Source organism: Rhinoderma darwinii, chromosome 4, assembly GCF_050947455.1.
Source record: "Rhinoderma darwinii isolate aRhiDar2 chromosome 4, aRhiDar2.hap1, whole genome shotgun sequence".
In the NCBI taxonomy this organism is placed as follows: domain Eukaryota; kingdom Metazoa; phylum Chordata; class Amphibia; order Anura; family Rhinodermatidae; genus Rhinoderma; species Rhinoderma darwinii.
This window is the reverse complement of record NC_134690.1, coordinates 387151260-387171829: the sequence shown is the minus strand read 5'-3', so window position 1 is coordinate 387171829 and position 20570 is coordinate 387151260.

Genomic DNA, 20570 nt, shown 5'->3' with positions numbered 1-20570 from the left:
TAACCTTATGGGGTGCAGGATGGTCTGGTTTTATAAAAATGGTGGCCTGGGCAATAAACAAAGCAACTTATACCAGAATACTGTGATACAATGCTAAATAATACCTCCATATAATGCTCACACAATACAGCCATTCAGTGTTCAAATAATACCGCCATACAATGCTTAAATAATGTCTCCATACGGTATCCAAAAAATGCTACCAGGTAGTGCCCACATAGCACTGCTAGATATTTACCTCACAAAGCCACTGTCACGTAGGGTTCGTGGACCCACTGGGCCGTACCGCCTTGGCGGTATGGCAGCTGGCCAACAGGGCGCAGGTCAGAGTCTATAGTTCATATAGGGTACCTGTGGCAGCTCGGACAATAACAAGGCAGGCTTGGCAGGAACTAGGCAGCAGGTAGACGTCAGGGGTGGAGAAGCAGGATAGGCGTGGTATACAGCACAACACTGCTACAGCTAAGAACGGAACTAGATCAGGATACAGGTTGCAGGATACAGGAACATGGAACACTGGGAGCAGGAAACACTAGGGGACCATTTGCATGACAGACTTGGAATACGACAACAACGCTCAGGCGTGGGAGGATGGGGCTGGGACCTTCTTATAGCCCAGGGTGCTCTGGTAGCAATTAGCTCAATCTCCACCATGCGTGCGCTCTGGCTTCTTAAGTCTGGACTGAGCTCGTGAGCGCACCCTGGTGGTCACTGTGAAGCAGGATGGCCATATGTGCAGACATCTCTTGAGAGAAGGGCGTCAACTGGATGGAAGGAATTCGTGGTCAGCGACCACGGACGTTACAGCCATTGAATGCCAAAATAAAACTGGCTAAATAGTGAAGAGGTAAATAGTAAATGGTGGTCTAAGGCAGTAAGGAGGTTAATTGAAAAGTTTACATGATCCATTTGCAGGTTATTTCTAAGGGTTAAGTTTTTAGGGTTCCCTAGGAAATGGGTCCATGGGCAATTGCCCATTTTGCCATGAACTAAAACATTGGTGGAAGTGCCTCAAATTTTATTGCCACTTGATTGATGCAACAGTTTTCCATTTCATGGCCATTAGATAATGTTAAGAGGACATTTTAATGAAGTCGGATATTACAGGTAGCCTGTCCTGGTGTTAGTTCCCCTTAAATTTGCTGGTTCTTAAGATCTTTATAGCAGTTTATTTCTATATGCACAAAAACCCACCACATCTGTGTATAACATTCATATTTCTATGGAAGGGAATGCGGAGATGCGAATCGCCATCCTGAAATCCTCCATTCCGCTGGGTAATATATTTCATTTGGATGTTGGCTGCCAGTGACCATCCATCTGTTATTCTGTCCTGCAGCCAAGAGGGCATCTGTAGCTGCTGATGTTCATTGTGCTTGGCAGTAATGACCCAGCAGTGATGTTCTGCGTGTCTTATGACTGTGCAGAGCATCGCTGGTTCCATTTAATTAATTACCCATGTGTTCTGTCGGCATTTTACACCAGATCATACCACACAAAATTCACATGCGTCCGTGTATTATATTTCAGAATTTAGTGCACATTCTATAAAAAAAAATTTGCTGGTCAAATTAAATTGTAAAAAATTGTGCCCCCTTGTATTGTAAAAAAAAAAGGGTCTGTTTTTAAATTGGTTGGTAATGAATTTGGGGAGATTTATAAATGCAGTTATTCCAGTTTTCTGGCGTAGGTCAAACTTGCCGACTCCCAGATTATCCGGAATCTCCTGAAATAGCAGAGATCTCCTAGTCTTCTGGCAGAGTAAGTCACTTGCAGAGGCTGCTTGTAGCCACCACTAGAGGGAGCTCACTGCATATTTATTCATGTCTTTAAAGGACAGGTGTCGCGAAAAAAAAATTTTTTTTATATAAATTTGCTTTTAGTGTGTTATTAAAATACATTTTATTTATTTGTGTTTTTGTGTTTTACTTTTTTATTTTTTCTTACTTTTACTTCACTATGGGGGCTGCCATTTTTTTTTCATCTCTGTGTGTGTCGATTAATGACACATACAGAGATGGAATACGGCACATACATCCCCATAGACAATGCGAACTGGAGCCGTTCCATTCACTATAGTGTACGCCGTCTGTATGGGAACGGCGCATGCGCTGCTCCCACACAGTCCAAAAGGAAGGTCTTCGGCAGAGCGACATCCGGCGCCATTTTCATGTGGACCGGAAGCCGCGGCTGGACAGTAAGATGACTACTTCCGGTCGCGGCTTCCGGACATATGTTCCAGGTAGTGAAGACGCGAGAAGTAGGATCAGAGGCAGCAGCGGCGGCAGGAGCAGGTAAGTTATGTTTGTGTATGTGATGTGTGTATTATGTTCGTGTTATATTGTATGATTACTACTGTATCTAATCCTCCTACACTGTGCATTCGCTCAGAAAATGGCGGCACACAGTGTAGGAGGATTAGATACAGTGGTAATCATACAATATAACACGAACATAAAATTTTCTGAGCAAATGCACAGTGTAGGAGGATTAGAAGATTCAACCACCTCCTTCTCCTGGCACTAGCCAGGATAAGGGAGGGGGGATTGTGTGAGCTCACTAGAGCGTGTGTGTCTACACCAAATTTGCAGCATAAAGCAATGAGGTTGCTTTACCACATTGCAATGCTGCAATTTTGGGATTTGCTCCCTCTAGTGACCAGCACATGGAAATGTTATAAATTAGAATCTAATTTATAATATTTCCTGACTTGTGAAAAAATTAAAAAAATTAAAACAATGTTTAATCACTTAAATACTAACTGTTTACCTGAAAAAAATTAAATAATTTCTAGCGACACATTCTTAATAAGAGTTGTATGCAGTGAGCGCCCCCTTGTGGCGGCTGCAGACAGACCGAATTTTATTATTTTATTGTATGGCTGTGTAAAGGGGAGCTCCATGCTGACATGGTTTTCAAGGGGGCACTCTGATGGCAGTAATGTTTATTGGGTGTATTCTGCTGTCACTGGTAATGGGGTTAGTCTGATGGAGTTTGAATAGAAATAAAATATTTTACAAATTTCCTTGTACATGATTCTTGAAAGTAGACACATATGGTGTAGTTGTATTGAAAAAATAGTGATCTGCACAAACATCATACAGTTAGGTCCATAATTATTTGGACAGTGACACAATCTTCATGATTTGGGCTCTGCTGCCACCACATTAGATTTCAAATGAAACAACTGAGATACAATTGAAGTTTAGACTTTCAGGTTTAATTCAAGCGGTTCAACAAAAATATCCTGTGAAACGTTTAGGAATTGCAACCATATTTCTACACAGCCGCCTCATTTCAGGGGCTCAAAAGTAATTGGACAAATTACCATTACCATAAATAAAATGTGTGGTTTATTTAATACTTTGTAGAGAATCCTTTGCAAGCAATGAAGTCTGGAACCCGTGGACATCACCAAACGCTGGGTTTCCTCCTTTGTGATGCTTTGCCCGGCCTTTACTGCAGCGTCTTCAGTTGTTGCTTGTTTGTGGGTCTTTCTGCCTTAAGTTTTGTCTTAAGCAAGTGAAATGCAGCTCGATCGGGTTGAGATCTGGTGATTGACTCGGCCATTGCAGAATATTCCACTTCTTTGTCTTATAAACTCCTGGGTTGCTTTCGCAGTATGTTTTGGGTCATTGTCCATCTGTCCTGTGAAGCGACTTCCAATCAAACTGCTGCATTTGGTTGAATCTGAGCAGAAAGTAAACTGAACACTTCAGAATTCATCCAGCTGCTTCTGTCTTAGATACTGATACACCTATGTCCAGGAGAGTGTTCTTCACTTGGGTAGATGTTGTGAAGGGGTTTTTCTCCACCATGGGAAGGATTCTGCAATCATCCACCACTGTTGTCTTCCGTGGACGTCCAGGCCTTTTGATCATCAGTGCCCTCTTTTTTTTTTCAAGAATGTACCCAACTGTTGATTTGACCACTTGATTTGTGCTATCTCTCTGATGGATTTCTTAATTTTTTCCAGCCTAATGATGGTCTGTTTTACTTGCATTGAGAGCTCCTTTGACCTTATGTTGTGGGTTCACAGCAACAGCTTCCAAATGCAAATGCCACACCTGGAATCAACTCCAGACCTTTTACCTGCTTAATTGATGATGGATTAACGAGGGAATAGCCCATGCAGCCCATTAAATAGCTTTTGAGATAATTGTCCAATTACCTTTGGTCCCTTGAAAAAGAGGCAGCTACATATTAAAGAGCTGTAATTCCTATACCCTTCCTCAAATTAGGATGTAAATACCCTCAAATTAAAGCTGACAGTCTGCACTTTAAGCCCATATTCATTATATAACTGTATATTCAATATGTTTTGATAAACAACTAAAATGCCAAAACTTGAGTCACTGTCCAAATAATTCTGGACCTAACTGTAATTATGAAGGTTACCTAAAACTTTTTCCAACACAGACAATTTTAGAAGAAGGGAACAACATGGGGTAAATATTTATTAACGGATAATGCCACTTTCTACACAGTGCCCATGGTCAGTATGCCCTTTAAGGAGAGCACCATCTTGGCATATGTAGACCAGTTCTTTAGACTTGAGTACTGCTCAGCAATATGTTTCTATTAGGGAGTGGGTAATGTGATTCTATTTTAAGATTATAGTTTACTGTAAGTTATAGGTTTGCAGGATGCAGGAGAATTTGGCAATAACAGCAGCGGAAAAGAAGACAGACAGAAAAAACAATAAATTACTTCTGTTAATTGTCCTATTATTGCATCCCTCAGACTCAAAATGGACTGCATCTGCAATCTGGCAATACTTTCCTAGATAGATAGATAGATAGATAGATAGATAGATAGATAGATAGATAGATAGATAGATAGATAGATAGATAGATAGATAGATAGACAGATAGATATTAGATAGATAGATCCTCTATGACGGCGGCCTGCTGCCTCTCTGAGGGGGCGGCGGGGCACTGAAAACAGCCACCGCCACCCCCTCCTGCACTTTAATTGTACCTGCGTTTTCAACTACGCACGCGGCGCGATTATGTCTTCGCGCCACATGCGTCATTGAAAGGTGCTGATTGACAGGGCAGAATGACTTGCCCTGTCAATCAGCGCCTTTCAACGATGCTTGTGTCGTTCAACCCCGGACGGTGCGGGAACGGGATTAAGGTGAGTATGTTCCAAAAAATAATTATCCTAATAAAAATTTGAGTGGCATTATCTACAGGGGGAGCTCTATCTATAGGGGTCGGCTCTATCTGCAGGGGGGGCTGTATACAGGGGTGGGCTATATGTGGAGCACTATTTATAGGGGGAGATATATGTAGGGCACTATCTACAGGGAGTGCTATATGTGGGGCACTATATACAGGGGGAGCTATATGTGGAAAACTATAAACAGGGGAACTATATGTGGGGCACTATCTACAGGGGTGGGCTATATGTGGGGCACTATCTACAGGGGGGCTACATCTGGGGCACTATCTATAGGGGGGCTATATGTGGGGAACTATTTTTAGAGGGGGTTATATGTGGGGCATTATATACAGGGTGGGGCTATATGTAGGGCACTATCTACAGGGGGGCTATATGTGGGCACTATATACAGGGGGCTATATGTGGGCACTATCTACAGGGGTGGCTATATGTGGGCACTTTCTACAGGGGGCTGTATGTGGGGCACTATCTACAGGGGCTCTATGGTGGTCACTATCTACAGGGGGATCTATATAGGGCACTATCTACAGGGGGAACGGTGTGTGTATGGGACATAGTGTATGGCGTGATTATATTTAGGGGAACAGTGTCTGGCACCATGAGAATTTTATCTTTGTTTATAGGTGTAGAAATGTTTGAAAAGTGAGAAGCTGAAGACATCTGAGCGGCAAACTGCAGAAATGGGCTGTGGCCGGGAGAAGTCATCCTAGAGGTCTTGGGTGGATGGAGAAGAAAAGAGAAAAAGAACGACTAGAATCTGACATCGCATGTGAGTCACTTAATGTAAATGTTTATGCCTCTAATCTATACTGTAGTCACTGTATGATCTGCAGCGAGATGATGGGTGTTATGATTTTTATTTGTGAAACAGCATCTCCCAGCACACCTTACCATTGTTCGGGCCCTGCTGGGAGCTGTATATAATTTAGTGCAAACCTATATGGCAGGGGTTGCACTAAATTGAGCTGTATTTGTGCTGGTGTAGTATTTATGTATTGAGCTTTGTTCTGGTACTGTGTATATATGTACTGAGCTTTGTTCTGGTGCTGTATTTATGTACTGAGCTTGGTTCTGGTGTTGTATGTTTGTACTGAGCTTGGTTCTGTGTATATATATATATATATATATATATATATATATATATATATTGAACTTTGTTCTGGTGCTTTATATATGTGTGAGCTTTGTTCTGGTGCTGTATATATATTAAGCTTTGTTCTGGTGCTGTATATATGTACTGAGCTTTGTTCTGGTGCTGTATATATGTGCTGAGCTTTGTTCTGGTGCTGTATATATATTAAGTTTTGTTCTGGTGCTGTATATATATTAAGCTTTGTTCTGGTGCTGTATATATGTACTGAGCTTTGTTCTGGTGCTGTATATATGTACTGAGCTTGGTTCTGGTGTTGTATATATGTACTGAGCTTTGTTCTGGTGCTGTATATATGTACTGAGCTTTGTTCTGGTGCTGTATATATGTACTGAGCTTTGTTCTGGTGCTGTATATATGTGCTGAGCTTTGTTCTGGTGCTGTATATATGTAATGAGCTTACTTCCGGTGTTGTATTAGAACTATATTGCTTGTAAAATGTACAAATGGTTTTATGCTCGAGTTGCACAATTATTTTTTTTTTTAAATGATATCTCATTGATTGGTAGAGAAAACAAACATGGCAAGGGGGAAGGAGATGTCAGGAAAGAGGTTTGGGGGGGGGGCGCCAAACTGAATCTTTTCACCGGGTGCTGGAGAACCTAGCCACGCCTCTGGATAGATAGATAGATAGATAGATAGATAGATAGATAGATAGATAGATAGATAGATAGATTTTATATTGAATAGTAAATTCTGTCATAATCTACAACATGGCAGCAATTAGAATTATTTAATGATGTGCAGATGTTGTTTTTGGCAGAACGAGTCCTTTCTTTTTACACTTACGCCAGTACGTATGAAGCCGCATTAAGTTTCGTTAATAACAATGCATAGATTTATTTGAATACATGGCACAGTGTAAAGTCAAATACTCTGCTGTTTGTGTATGGACCTTTTCTTACTTCCTCAGGATAACATATTAATTATATATATATATATATATCCAAAAAAGAGAACGTGAAGCAGCACTCAAATAAAGTGAATTTATTCATCCAACATGGAACCACAACGTTTCACCTCCTCTATGAAGACATTTTCAAGTTGTGGTTCCATGTTGGATGAATAAATTCACTTTATTGGAGTGCTGCTTCACGTTCTCTTTTTTGGATATCCAACACATAAGGAGAGGTCACTCCTTTATTTTTGAAGCCCTGCACCAGCCTAGTCAGGCATTTGTTCACAGTGCTGCTCCAATCCTTTGCTCTGTTTTTTAAGGGGGCATCTCCCAGAAATAGATATGAAGCTAAGAAGTGGCTGAATAGAAATTTTAAAGGACCGCTCCAGCAAAGCGATACCTTGTGTTATACCTTGTTCAGGGCTTGAGGGGTTGGTGGAAGACACAGACATTCAAAGAACACCAAAGAGAGAATCCCTGTGTCATGCACCGCCCCTTCAGGAATAACACAGTGTAACAGATTTTCTTGGGGTTTTCCTTTAACAACTTGACAGAAGAGGCGGCAATAAGCAGTAAACCTAGGACATGGCTACATGGCTTGCCTAATAAATGGCCCGTTGGATTAATGGAAAAAGAACAGAGCTCTACACTGCCACCTCCAGGCTAAAAGGGCTATTGCAATTTTTTTTTTCTTAAACCACCTGTTCACTGTATAACTGCTTTTTAACCCAAAATATAGACAGTGCCACTTATCACTTATCATAGAAAACTGGCATCACTGGCATACAGCAACCTTTTAAGTATAGTTAGAATTAAATTGTTTGAGATACATAGTGACACTCTCTGTGGATGGGGCAGGGGGGAAACTGGCTCTGACTGGCTCTGCTGCAAGACGCCTCTGTGGTCTCCTGCTACCGCAGCCCACCTGGTAGAAGTCTTCTCCTCCTCCCATGCAACATGAAGGGACCTGCCACCCTCTAAAGCACATCATCAAACTCTTTATAAGTTTACTTTGGGAAAATAACAGGCCCCAATATGTCGTAGGGTCTTTACTTTTCCCCATAGTAAAGTTATATTGGCTCCATTGTGGTGGGCCCCTTTTTTTTCATTCTTATTGGCCGGGCTTCTGACAGCAGTACTGTCTGTACTACCCTAATGGAGGTCCTACTAGCAGCACTAGGTACCTGGGTCGTAATCCAGCCAAGAAGTAAAGTTTTCGTGTAGGTTTTCTCAGAGTTCTCTGGTTTCCTCCTACACTCCAAATACATTGACTTCTTATGAACTGCTTCTGAGTGGTTGGTGTGGTGGTTGGTGGGTATTTTGGTTGGTGTGGTGGTTGGTGGGGTTGTTGGTTGGTGTGGTAGTGGTGGTTGGTCCTTATCAGTACAGAGTAGAGTTCTGATGAGATGCCTCTGAGGCAACTCTTGGAAGGTACTGATTCTCGTTGGGGAGATCCAGCTGATAGGGGGTCTTAAGGGCATGATTCCGGGGAAAGAGTATACAAAATAGCTGTCCTCCAGAAGGAAGAAAACTGTCTCTCTAGCGCTACTGATGAGGAGCAACAGCACCGAAACAGTGGGTGTCTCTGGTTTGTCTATTAATCTAAGTCACGCTTCAAGGCTCTATAAAGGGTTGGACATTTACTTACAGGGTAGTAACCTATAGGTGGCACTAGAGAGACAGTTTTGTTCCTCCTGGAGGAGAGCTATTTTGCATATTTTTCCCAGAGTGCACTGCCCTTAAGATTCTCTACCACCTGGATCTCTGCAATGATATTCAGTACTTTCCAAGAGAAAGTAAGTAGTAAGTATGTGAACATTTGTATTATTTTAGCAACTTGGACTATTGGGAAAACTCCTCTACTTTGAACTTTTTATTGATGGGAAAAGAATATACATGGGACATTCTGTAATATTCTTCATCGTATTATTAGGTCATAGCTGAGTAATTAATCTTAAAAGTAAGAATCCTCCCTCACCGTTAAATAATTAATGAGCATCATAGTGGGAATGTTATGATGAATGGCTTTCTCAAGGTCAGAGGAGACGGCCGGGCATTCATTAGAAGTGAACACATAGCTTACCGATGCTGTTTTTATTTTTACTAGTTTTATAAGTTTTCTTCAGTTCTGGCAAATTTTACTTGTTTGGTCCCTGAGGCCTGATGAGAAATGATCACTGAGCGGGAAGCTCGGTATAGTTTAGATTTTTTTTTTTATTGTATTTAAAATAATATCATAACAAGAGTCAAGAAAATAAAATAATTAGGCTTAATTCATGTATTTATTATGTTAATTATGATAACCCCTTATGGACACGGCCTATTTTGGGCCTTCGGGATACAGCAATTTGTTCCGTTTTTGCATTCCAAGAGCCATACCTTTTTTATTTTTAAAGCAACTTTGCTGATGGGCACATATAGTTTATTGATTAACTTTGCTTTTTAATTTTTTTGGGGGGGGGGGCGGTCTGAAAAAAACAAATTACACCATTGTTTTTTGTTTCTTTTTAACCATTTGATACGTCAACCTTATTGTACAAGTCATTGCAAAATGGTGATTTTTCACTTCGGACATTTATCTCCATTCCTGACCATTGCCGGGGGATGTCACCTGTTCTTGTGCCTGCGCTATTACCATGCTGCCAATGTGTGACATAGTGCGTTAAAGCACTGCTGTCTGATGCTATACACTTACGGCATGGTGTAGGAATGGATCAATGTGCATATGTCGTTGGCATATAATGTCCTTTTTAAGGTCCACATATAATAATGACAGCGCCCCATGGTAATTATACGAAACAACACAAAAAACATTGCTCCGTTTGTATAATACCCACTGAGAAGGAATACAACTTACTCATAGTTATGTCTATCGTATTTTTGATCAGTGGTCAAGATGGCTACCACATGGGAGGTTAGACCTGCTATATATGTTTAGCAAGCAGTTTTGGTGTCGTATTGGGGCACAAATATTGAGGACATCCAAAAGACGTGCCTCTCCTTTATCTCAACATTGAGAGATAGTTCAAATGATGTACCCCATGCAATTTCTAGACCCTTTTTAATTATATTTGTATTATTTACTTCATAATCCACTAATAACGGCCTTCACACTTAGCTGTCACTGTGTTTCTTAATAATCATACATGTACACTGCCCTGTGATGACAAACCACCCAATTTAGTCGGCTACAAAGAGTGTCTCTCACTGTGGAGGACCCAGCATGTCCCGCAATTACACAGACATCTCATTGATTTCAATGGGCCCCTTGTAATGCCTTATTTTTACTGTGGTGGCGCTGCAGGGGAATTGAACCCTTGCTGCCAGTTTATCCCACAGCTGATCCCTGGAGTTCCTGGGATCAGCTTAAAATTGAGGGACCCTTCTAACAAAAAGGGATTGTCCAAAGTGGACAACACCTATAAATATCCATTATCAGCTCTATTTGATTTTCGTCCCTGAAATTTACCTTGACATATAGCTAAATCTCCAGATTCTCTGTCCTTTTGTTGATCTCTGCATACATTAATTCAAAGTCTTTTATCGTCTTCTTCACATTGACATCCCCCCATCTGTGTTATTCAAGTTTATAAAAAAAGTCAGGGACCTTTCTACTCAATTATAATGACAGTCACTGAGCAGAGCCACTCCAGAGAGATTGACAAGGTAATGGAACATTCGGCGCAGATCACTTATTATAATGCAAGGAGAAGACTGTAGTTGTGTGCATCTCTAGTGGTTATAACAGAGCACTAGAAAACTTGGAGGACATCATCAAAGGTTTCCAGCAGACTAAGTGAATATCATCGTACTCGTCATTTTCCCACTCTTCAAAATTATACATGTTGGAACTGTCACATTTTCTATACACTTATGTTGATGGTCTGTGATAAAAGTGGGTTCATTATGTAGGGGCAGGGCGGAGAACGGCTTACTATCTCTGCAGTTGATGTGCATTATGTATTAAAAGTCACAAACAGCCGTGTTAACTCGCTATTAAGCATCTGTTTCATTCGCTGCCTGCAAACATTACTGTTAATGTCTTAGGACAGATTTCACATCCAGTGTAACGTCTACTGAAGCCCTAGTTGTTTCTATCATTATCTTCTCTCATTGTTTTGCTGGAGATTTTGGTCTATATATCCCCATACAGCATATTTTTCAGACCATTAAACTCACTTAAAGTGCTCCTCCCGCTGTGTAAAAGGTTTGACATGCCATTGGGTCTAAAAGTTGGACCCCCAACAGATTGTAGAACAAAGGGGCATATTTCCTTTATGCCCCACCCATTTATATAGGACATGCTTCAACACCCTGCCCCCTGTAGATAGCGACAAACAGAGCCTCCTATAGATAGTGTCACACAGTTCCACCTGTAGAGGGTGCCACGCACAGTGCCCCCTGTAGATAATGCCACAAACAGTTGCCCCCTGTAGACAGTGTCAATCCCATTGCCCACTGTAGATAGCGCCACATACAGTGCCCTAGTAGATAGTGTCACATGTAGATAGTGTCACACACACACAGTACCCCCTGCAGAAAATGCCACACACAGTGCCACTGTAGATAGTGCCATATGCAGTGACCACTGTAGATAGTGCCACACACAGTGCTCCTGTAGATAGTACAATTCCATGCCCACTGTATAAAGTGCCACACACAGTATCCCCTGAAGATAGTGCCACACACAGTGAACCCCTATAAATTGCTACAAACAGTGCCCCCAGTAGACAGGGCTACACAGTACCCCTTGTACAAAGTGCCACACACAGTGACCCTGTGTAATGTCCATGGCTGCGGGCCCTCAGCTCCAATCCCCCCCCTGACAGCCGCAGCCACGAGTCGGCAAGCGCTGGCCCCAGCCTCCTCCTAAGGAGACAACAGTGCTCGCTTCCACTCACCTCAGCCAGATCCCGTAGAGTGCGCGCGCATGCTCATGCCCACTCTTAAAGGGGCAGCGCGTGCACCGGACTTTTGATGAACTTTGAACCTGTGAGTACCCTGGACTATAAGAGGGGTCCAGCCCCCTGCTTCTATGCCTGAGTGTTGTTGTTTCCCTAGTTTGTCTATGCAATGGTCTCCTAGTGTGTTCATGTTCCTGTTCCCTGCATTCCATACTATCCTGGTCGAGCACTGTGCTGTGCCAAAGTCGTGTCGTGCTGTATTCCACGCCTGACCTGCTTCACCTCGCCTGACGTCTACCTGCTGCCTAGTCCCAGCCCAGCCTGCTCTGCTGCTGTCCGAGCTGCCACAGGTACCTATACGAACTATAGACATTGACCTGTGCCCTGCTGGCCAGTTGCCCAGTGGGTCCATAGACCCTTCGTGACACCCTGTTTATTGTTCTACACACATTACCCTTTATAAATAGTATCACAAAGTGCCCCATGTAGAAAGTGCCACACAGTGTCCCCTGTGGAAAGTTAAACACACACACACACAAACACACACACACACACACACACACACACACACACACACACACACACACACACACACACACACACACACACACACACACACACACACACACACACACACACACACACAGTGACAGTGCCCTCTGTAGAAAGTGCCCACACTGTCCTCCAGTGATGCAGGCATGGGCTCTTCTGGCCAGGCCTTCTCCAGCAGAACGACACATGGGGACCAAGTTGGGATCCTGCTTCTTCCCAGTTATTTTAGCAACCGATTCAGGAGAACCAGACGGATCCCACCCCTGAGTACAACTGTTTGTGTGTTATTTAGGTAGATTGTGTTTGTCTATAATTGAAACTTCAAAAACAATCAGTCCACGTTTTATTAGTAATCAATGCAGAAATCCAGGTAATTCCAAAGGGTTCACTTACTTTTTCTTGCAATTGCAGATAGAGAAATAGATAGATAGATAGACAGACAGATAGATAGATAGATAGATAGTTAGATAGATAGATAGATGACTTATGTGGCGCCATTTTGTGCTGGTGCAAACACCAGTACTGCAGTAAGTGCCTCTGTTATATAATCCGGGGTCAAGTGCCAGGGATATGGTTCTTAGCATGGTGTCAACTTACCCCGGTGCTAGGTCTCAGTAATAGTATGACATTTCTGGTGTCATTGGTGCATAGTAATATCCTATGCTACAGTCTCAGAGGACTTTTCATTGACTCCATTAATCTAAGTATTTTTGGTCAGGAATTTTTTATATGTAAAAATGATCTGTGAAGCTGTTGGATTTGCCCTGGAGTATGATGATGACCTTGGTGTCATCCTGTCCTTCTAATGTTCTATTTCTTTGATAGTACAAAGTGTTAAGAGAGCCCTATAGACACAAAAACCGCTGAGGACAAAGCACTTCTCCAGTAGTCAGAGAATCCCCTGAGTATCTCCTTGAGAAAAGCTGAAAACCACAATTAAGTGCCAGTGGCAAAGTATGCTAATTAGAAGGTGACATCACTATCTTGAAATGTAATTGTAGTGCTAGCCCTTTAACCCCTTTAGGACCAATACATTTTTTGGCTTCAGGACGACACTATTTTTTTTATTTTTCACCTAGGCATTCCAGAACAAATTACTTTTTAACATTTGCATTGACATACTATATGGTCTTGTTTTTTGCAGGACCCTTTCTGTGTGTTTTTTCTTTCTTTACATTGTTCATTGTTGATGTAAATGAAGTGTACTACGTGTTTTCTTTTTTACGTAACTTTTTTTTTTTTTGGTCCCAAAAGGGAGTTTGAGATTTTATAGATTTTTTTTTAATTACAATATACTAGTGTATAGCATGCCCTACTATATATTCCCTAACAGGCCTGTACAAAAGACAGTCTTGGAAGTCTTTGTCAGGTCCCGGGCTGTCATCATAGTGACGCCAACCCAGGCAATCATGGTTACAAAGGGGTCCGCCATTGCACGGTGCCGTGGTCAGGTTTAATCGAGGCACTAAACAAGTTATCTGTCAGAATCCGATTTTCTGTAATCCCAGCAGTGCCACGGTGGGAGTGCGGTTGTGTATTACATCTATCCTTCCGCTGGTGATCGTGTGGGCACTACGGCAAGGGGTCAGGGTGAAGGAAAAACAAAAATTTTATTTAACCTTGACATAATAGTAGATAAGGGCCTCGGGTAGTTAAGGTACCTTGATGTCCTATTACGTCAAGGTGCAGGAAGGGGTTAAATTACATTTTGGTCGTTTTACCTCTATTACAGAATGTCAAGTCGGAAGGAATAAAACCAGTGAATAAGGACAATGTTTTCTCCCCTCATCATGTAGCTCTGTGATAAACAGCCCTGCCCGCATATAATAAATCACATGAATGCCAAACACAATTTACAGCTGCTTATTGAGGGGCACAGCGGGCGATGGCTTTACAGACAGCACCACTTGGAACGTCATACATCTCGAGTGACTGAAGTGCTGTTTTTAAGTAGCCCCGGCTCAGAGGACCTGCCGAGAACGTGTCCTGTTCACAACCTCGCAGCGAGGGACTCAACCAAGGCACTTTACCGTAGCCAATTTTCACACAGCTCGGAGAAAGTCGGTCCTATAGGCTTCCATCCACTTCCCGGGAGTTAAAAGCCGGCATTAATTCCCTCTATTATTTCTGTACCAGGCTGCATGATGGTAGTACTGTAGAGATTTTCAGACAAAAAAGTGAGTGGGATGTTAATTGCAATATGTCTAGAAAAGAGGAGGAAAATAAGAACTGTATGACAGCTGTTGAAGAAAAGCTTGGCTGCATCTTCATTCACAAGAGACTGTTAAAGCATTTCACCCTTAATGTATTTTTGGGAATTGAAGGAACTGCAAAAAAAAATAAAAAATTAGATGAAAAAAAAATAATTATGACATGGGATATGCAAAATGACAGCAAGAAAAGTCGGAGTGAATTTGTGAAATAATTGTTTCGTTTTCAGATTCATAAAAAAAACAATAAAAACATAAATGATAAAAATCAGACGAGTGAAACACCAGACTTTGTAGTATTATCATGCGACTCCAATAATGCGATATGGTTGAAGCGATGGAACAAATGCCAGGTCAAGCTCTATAAGAATGGTAAAATAGAAGTATTGATGTAGCAGATTTGAAATTGGCATTCATCTTTAGGGTACATATTGCAGATTTGTTGGTGATTTTCCGCAACAAAATACGCTCGTGTTACTTAAAGGGATATCTCATCAAGACAAGCCCTGTACGTTTGAGGGGATGTAGCGTCCATGGCCGAGGGCCGTCGGGTTTACTCACCTCCCGACGCCCGCAGCCATGGATCCGTGAGCGCTGGTCCCCATCTCCTTCCTAGGAGACGCCAGCGCTCACTTCCGCTCCGTTCTGTCCTGTAGGGTGCACGCGCACGCTCGTGCCCGGCCTCACAAAGGAAATCGTCATCATCAACTGCCATGATTTCCTGGTCTATAAGAAGGCCCCAGGCCTGAGCATTGTTAGTCTATCCCAGTCTGTCTTGCAAATGGTCCCTTAGTGTTTCCCCGTTCCAGTTGTTACCCGTGCCCTGTTACCCGTTCCTGTATCTCGTATTGTTCTTGTTCCTGTGCCTACCAGTGTTGGAGTCGTGTCTACTGCACCTGCTGTCGTTTGCCACGTCCAGTGTCGGTGCCACGTCCAGTGTCGTTTGCCACGTCCAGTGTCTTCTGCCACGTCCAGTGTCTTCTGCTACATCGGATACTGCCCGCCACGTCTGGCGCTACCTGCTGCACCGGCCTCCATCCGTGCTGAAGCCACAGCCATCGTCTGGACTAGTTCAGGTACCCAAACATTGCTATCTGCTATTGACTTTCGTGTAGACTGTGACCTGGTCAGCTGCCTCCCCGCTACGGTGGAGCGGCCTAGTGGGTCCAAATACCCTGAGACCGGGACAGGGGATATGGACATTAAAGACTGGGATCCCCCTCTTGGGTATATTGATGTCAAACATGTGTTAAAAAAAATAAAAAAAACTTTACATGGTGTGTCTGTAATTTTTCATATGACTGTAATTTATACTCCTGCATGACATCTGTGTATATTATTTAAAATGGCTGCTCCTGAATATTCATTAGATGACTCCGATCTTTTAGAATACATAATTTAGCAGGTTCCATTAGAAGCTGACAGCTGACTGGTCTATGTCATGTGAGCTCCCATCCACTTCTTTGCAACAGTGAGTGTGATTGGTTAAAGCTCCAGTCACTAGATTTGTTTATGTATAGACACACCCCTTAGACTCATTTGCTTCTAAGTAGTTCACATCAGCGTTGGCTTTTCGTTCAGGGGTTCCGTCTGAGGTTTCCGTCGCATGAACCCCTCAACGGAAAGTCAAACGGAAACCTTATCTTCCGTTTGCATCACCATTGATATCAATGGTGACGGAAACATTGCTAATGGTTTCCGTTTGTCACCATTGCGGCAGGTTTACGTTTTTGTGACGGAATCAATAGCGCAGTCGACTATCAATGGTGATGCAAACGGAATCTACGACGGAACCCCTGAACGGAAAGCCAACGCTGATGTGAACAGGCCCTTAGACCTTCTTTACGCAACAGTTTTTTCCAATGGAAAAATCCTACGTGTATTTCGCTGATATTGTGTGGCAGAAATCCAAGGCTGACCCTTGGATTTGTGCCATGGTTTGGCAGTTTATAGACGCGTTTTTCGCACGCAGATTATCACCATCCAATAGGGATAATCTGCTTGTGGCTTCCTACGCTTCCATGGAAACCACGTCAACTAGTGACATGTAATTTCTCCTTTTTTTAGAGGCTGTTTGCTATTCCACCCGCTGAATATTCAGCCCTGTCTTAACAATGGGGAGTTTTCCCATTGACATCAATGGGAGCTTTGTTACCGACAAAATTGACACAGATTCAGACTCAGAAAATGCATTGGAATCAGCATGAAATTCCGTTGTGTGAACAGTGCCTTAAGGGGGTTTTCCAGATTGGTGGGTTCTGACCTCTAGGACCCCCAGTGATCAGCAGAATAATTGGACAGTGATCGATGACTGTGCCTGGCACTGCTCAGCCCCATTCTCGGCTGTACCGGCAGGTGATTGCTACAACCAATCACTGATCGCAACAGTTATTTTAGCATGTACAGTATGTGACTTTTGCGGCCAGTGATTTAACAGGTGAGTATGGGCATTTTTTATTTTTTTTAGTCCATTTGCAGCTGTTCCCTTTTATTTTTTTTCTTAAAAGCTCGAGAATCCATTCAAAGTGAATACCTGCCTTTTATTAGTGTGTCGTTTATAGGTCCAATATTTTGTAGTGATTAATTTATTAATATACTGTATCTCATAGTGATATGAGCTTTGTTTTTCTGACACTGAGATCCAAATCTCCTGCATAGACATGTGCTTAACATTTTACATACTTCTAACATGTCATAGTGACATGTCAGAAACTCTGATTGGTGGGGTCCGTGCACTGAGACCCCCACCAATCAATAAAACAAAGCAGCAGAAGTGCTCGTGTGAGCGCTCAGCCGCTTTGTGTCTGTTTGGCTTCTTCCGGAACTCAATGTATCGGAGTACGGGCCCAATATAAAGTATATGAGCCCGTACTCCGCTACATCGGCTTTCCGGAAAAAGCCAAACAGAAACAAAGCAGCTGAGCGCTCACACAAGCACTTCTGCTGCTTTGTTTTAGTGATTGGTGGGGGTCTCAGTACCCGGACCCCACCAATCAAAACTTCTGACATGTCACTTTGACATGTCAGAAGTTTGTCAAACGTTTAGTTACCCTTTAAAAGATAACATGCTGGATGCCTTCACCGCCACTAAAGGGAGCATGGAAGCTTACAATATACAGTGTTAAAGAGATGGCTAAATTTCCCAAAATTAGTTTTGGGTCCAATTCAGTCGAATCCGCTGTCCGATTCAATTTTGGTTTGATTAAATTAGTTGCAAATCAAAAGTGCCCTGAAAATTCAGGGCTGACTCTCTGATAAAATGGCGGCCAGCGCTCGCTGATGGCTGCGATTGTACCCCAATTTGTGCGCCATCAACCCCAAAAGCCGAAACTTTTGGGAATTTCGAACCGATTCGCTCATCTCTTCAGTGTTATAATTGAGTTTAATGCAGTAAGCTCCTAAGCTCCCTCTAGTGGTGACTGAAGGTAGCCAGAATGTTATCTTTTAGATGTATGTCTCTGCAGGTGATTTGAAGCTCTTTATAGGAAAAACAGAGCTCCGATTGCTATAAAGACATATTGATAAATGAATCACGACAGAATTTTGAACCTACGTACTAAGAGGAAAAAAAAGAATAGTGTTCGAGGGGGGACATTCACGTTAAGCTTTTTATCAGACCAAATTGAGCAGTTTGTAGCAAAGATGTAAAGTTTTACATACAATTACAGATGTACAAATGTCATTTAACCTGTCAGGCACTAAATCCGGCTATTCTTAAACCTAATAAATTCTATTCATATTTCTATTTTTTAATTGCAAAATAAATGTTTTAATTATATGCAAAATAATTTTGAAATAAAAACATATTTCCGTCAGGGAGACATCTGATTAATTCATAGCGAAGAGATTGAAAGGCTGTAATTGACTTGAAATTAACGTAATACTTTGAAATCTGACAACTTGCACTGGTCTCATTTAATATTCCCTTTTATCTGAGAAGGATGGATTTAAAAAAAAAATTGGATTGGATTAGAAAAAATAATAGAAAATAAAACAAACAAAAAAAAATCTAAATTTGACACCATTTTATATGTATGCCATCCATTAACATTGCATTGAGGTATTCTATGAATTAAATCTAAAATAATTTACAATTAAAACAAATTTAAAAAAGTTAATTTGTGTACATTGAATGCTATATGTAATATATATATATATATATCTCAATAAAGGGGTTGTCTCACCAGGACAACCCCTGTTCATATACCTTATTGGGACATATGGACGTCTTGTAGAGTAGTCTCCTGTTTGGGACCACCCTCTATGCACTGTATGGCAATACTTATTTGGGTGCTGTATGCATTCAACATGGAACTGTAGGGCACTAAATGGTACAATCCACTATCAGAGCACTGGACAATGCATGTGCTTTTTATCTGGCTTATATACCTTCACACCAACCTTAGCCCATCAAGAGAAGGAAACTCTGGGCATAAAATGAGAAAAATCTTAGAAAAAACTTTTTTTTCGCGAAGAAACCCCGAAATATGGGCCTATGTACTGTATCTAGGCAAATGAAACAAACCAGGCTGAAAAAAATGAAGAAATCCATCAGAGAGATAGCACTCATTTTAGGAGTGGCCAAAACAACAGTTTGGTACATTCTTGAAAAAAAAAGAGCGGGCTGGTGATCTCATGAACTCCAAAAGGCCTGGACGTGGAGAAGGCTTGGAACGGCTCATGATCCAAAGACACCACATCCTCTGTAAAACATGGTGGAGGCAGCGTGATGGCATGGTGGAGGCAGCGTGATGGCATGGTGGAGGCAGCGTGATGGCATGGTGGAGGCAGTGTGATGGCATGGTGGAGGCAGTGTAATGGCATGGTGGGGGCAGTGTGATGGCATGGTGGAGGCAGCGTGATGGCATGGTGGAGGCAGCGTGATGGCATGGTGGAGGCAGCGTGATGGCATGGTGGAGGCAGCGTGATGGCATGGTGGAGGCAGTGTAATGGCATGGTGGGGGCAGTGTGATGGCATGGTGGAGGCAGCGTGATGGCATGGTGGAGGCAGTGTGATGGCATGGTGGAGGCAGTGTGATGGCATGGTGGGGGCAGTGTGATGGCATGGGCATGCATGGCTGCCAAAGGCACTGGGTCACTAGTGTTTATTGATGATGTGACTGAAGACAGAAGCAGCCGGATGAATTCTGAAGTGTTCAGGGATTTACTTTCTGCTCAGATTCAACCAAATGCAGCAGGTTGATTGGACGTCGCTTCAGAGGGCAGGTGGACAATGACCCAAAACATACTGCGAAAGCAATCCAGGAGTTTATAAGGCAAAGAAGTGGAATATTCTGCAATGGCCGAGTCAATCACCAGATCTCAACCCGATCGAGCTGCATTTCACCTGCTTAAGACAAAACTTAAAGGGGTTGTCTGAGATAACATAATATTTTTAATAACACCATTAAATCATTTAAGTTAAAAAAATAAATACATTTGTAATATACTTACGTTTTCCAAAGTGGCCCAGTTTCCAGATCCTGCCGTCGGGAACTTGATTGTTGACGTCTCTCTCTGCTCCGGCTCTGCTGCTTTGTTGATCTTGAGTTCTTGCCGGGTACACGACACGTCACTTGTGACGTGGTGTGTATCGGCTTGTTCTGTTGTAACGCGCATGCGCGGCCCCTGCTGTTATCTCGAGAACAGCAGGGACTGCGAGAACAGCA